Genomic DNA, 3,125 nt, shown 5'->3' with positions numbered 1-3,125 from the left:
GAGGTCTCCCTCAAGTTTGAGTTCCCAGCTTCAAATAATCAGGCAGAATATGAAGCCTTGATCGCAGGATTAAAGCTGAAGCCCTTAGTAGCAATAAGGTACCTCCTCAATTAATAAAGATCTCTTTCATTTTAAATATCTCTTTTAAATTCCCTTTTTATTCCCTTTCTACGAAACGCGCCGATTTAAGCTCGACAAAGCGTGAAAATCCCATGAATCGACCTAGATGGTCGTCAGGATAAAACGACGAGGTACAAGTCGGCGTAAAGAGCCTATAGAAGTCGATCATGATAAACTCGGGAGCAGTCCGACTCACAAGACGGAATGCAAAACCGAGTAAAATTAAAATGAATCGCAAAAGTAGCCTAAGTCACAAAAAACTCAATGAAACAAAATTGAGTACTAGGAATAACAAAAAGAGATAGGAAAAAACTAAGGAAAAATAGTAAGGCTGCCTCGAGGATCAAGGAAATTCAGAAAAGCAGGCAAGCCCCAAAGAAAAGGTTTTTTCCAGAAAAGATCAAAGAGTCAAAAGAACCACGAACAGAAAAGCATGCGCGCATAAGGTAACTCAAAACCCTTATCCAAAAAGGGCATTTATTTAAAACGCTAAATTAAACCCTTATTAAAAAAGGGCATCATAAATTGTTTTGTTTACGGCCTTAAAAGGCCAAAAATTGTTCAAACACGAACAAATAAATATAAAGAGTTTAAAAAAGGGGGGGTCCACAGGCCGGACCCCCAATAGCCAAATCACTTCTTTGCAAGAGGAGTAGGAGGATCACCACCACCAGGACTAGGGGTTGGAGAGAAAGTCGGAGGAGCAGCAGAAGAACTCGGAGCGTCCTTAGAGCGAGGAGGGGACTCTATGATCCTCTGCCCCCGAGTCTTCAAATCAGACTCAGACTCCACCACGGGGACAGGAGGATCCACGATGGCACCATCAATGACAACCTTATCAGGGTCCAAAGGAGAAAGGTCCAAGTCAGGAGCAATAACTCCGACCTGCTCCTTGAAAACCCTCCAGGCCTCATCAGCACCATCCGCAATAGAGTCCTCCAACTCGGTATAGGCCTTCCGAGCATTCAGCAAGTCATTCTTTACAGACACAAGATCAGCAAATAAACTGTTGTAGCTGGCTTGCGCTGCTTTCCTCAAATCCACCTCCATGTTGCATTGGGCTTGCAACTTCTGCTCCTTCTCCCGGAGGCTGTCCCTCTCCTCCTTCAGCTTGGCGACTTTCCCCTCCAACTCCCTCTCATGCTCCTGATATATGCGAAGCCTACCCTCCAGCTCCTCGACCCTCGAGGTCGCCCCTAAAGAGCTGATAGGAGTCTTCTCAAATATATCCAAGAGTTTGCCACAAACCCCCGCCGTCTTGAGACTCTCCTCAACCACAGTGGTGAGGTAGTGCCGAACAGAAACATCATCCATACTCATACGAGCATGAGGATAGATGTTCTTTCGGACGAACGCAAGAGCATCCGCCTCACCAGAAGCGCCAGACTCTAAGGTCTTGCGCTTCTTCGGCTCTGGTTCGGGAGTAGGTCGGACGGAAGGGGGTGGCAGAGAGGAAGCAGAGGAAGAAATCACAATAGGTTGGGAGGGAGTCCCAACATTCCGAGGAGGAGGAGAAGGAGAGACAACCACCCTAGCACCACCAGATCTGGCACGAGACTTCGCCTTGGCTTCCTGAACCCTTTGGAAAGACTCTTGAGCATTTCTCTTTGCCATCTCTGCAAAAACAAATTGGTAGCTAAAAGTCAGACAAGTCGGTAAAAGAAATTGCAAGTCGGAAATAAGTGAGAAAACGCAAAAAGCTACCTAGTTGCGACTGGACAAAGGCCCTAACCACTTCATAGAGCCATATCTTAACTTCCCTAAGATATGGGAACGGTTATCCACCTAAAAAGGTGGCACTACTCCAGCGGTGGTTATTGGTTCACCACTATAAATACCCTGACACCCCTCAGGTATCACTAAGTTCCAATATACATTCAAACCTGCTCCCCCTCTTGCTAACTTAGGCATCGGAGTGTCTTTGCAGGTACCACCCCCCATTCTTTCTCACGCACAAGTCGGACGGAGGAACACCGAGTACTAGGTTCACTCGATAGTCACCTCCCTCACTTGTTTGGGCCAACCGACGCCATCCGGCCCATTAATCTCCGGTTACCCACCGTAACAATTATTATTATTATTATTTAAAAAATAAGAATTGGAGATGTTTTCAAAGGAAGAGATTGTCACGAAGAGAGTAATATTATCAATATGAAACTTGCATTTTTCACACTTTTTTTATTTTTAATATTGGGAGAAGCTTGATATATAACAACCATATAAGAGTGCATCGTACTTGACCGAAATGTGACGGCTGCAATTATCAAATCGGACGGTCCATTTTTGGACCAGTAATTAAACGGTCTGATTTCAGACATGATAGGTACACAAATCGGACCGTCCGATTTGTGTACCCCATGCCACGCGTAAGCTATGCAACCACCTCATCCCCTCTTCTTGTATATGCCCGAGTACCCCCTTTCCCTTTCATCCCCTCTCACTTTGTTTCAACACTCCTCAATCCCACCATATTCAACCTCCATTGATAGTAATATTCAAGGTTTGAAAAATATAAATTTTGGATCACCAATCTTTAATAATGTCAAGAAGAAGAAGAATAAAAGATGTCAATCGTCTAGAATTTCACATTACTAATTATCTTGATCATCCTAATTATGTAAATTTTATTTTTAAATTATTTGATTTAATTATAGTAATAGTAGAAATGTTAGAAATTAATGATAATAAAATATAGTGATAATATTAGTTAGAAGTAAGTTAGCAGTGGCCAATGAGTTATAGCTCAAATGGCATAGTCTCCCCATACTCAATTAAGAGGTTACAGGTTCGAGTCTCCTATCTTTGGTAAAAAAAAAAAGACATACTATTTAATTAATTATTATTTTTATTTTTTTGTATAAGATCTTAAAGAATATTTATGGTAGGGGTGCACAGACCCGGTCCGGCCTGAAGGCCCGGCCCGGTCCCGAACACTTTAGGGGCTAATTTGGTGTGATTTCATCGGGTTTAGGGCCGGGTAAGGGTCTCAAAAATAGATCCGGTCA

Source organism: Arachis ipaensis, chromosome B06, assembly GCF_000816755.2.
Source record: "Arachis ipaensis cultivar K30076 chromosome B06, Araip1.1, whole genome shotgun sequence".
NCBI classification, from domain to species: domain Eukaryota; kingdom Viridiplantae; phylum Streptophyta; class Magnoliopsida; order Fabales; family Fabaceae; genus Arachis; species Arachis ipaensis.
The sequence above is the reverse complement of the archived record's forward strand: the minus strand, read 5'-3'. Positions refer to the sequence as shown.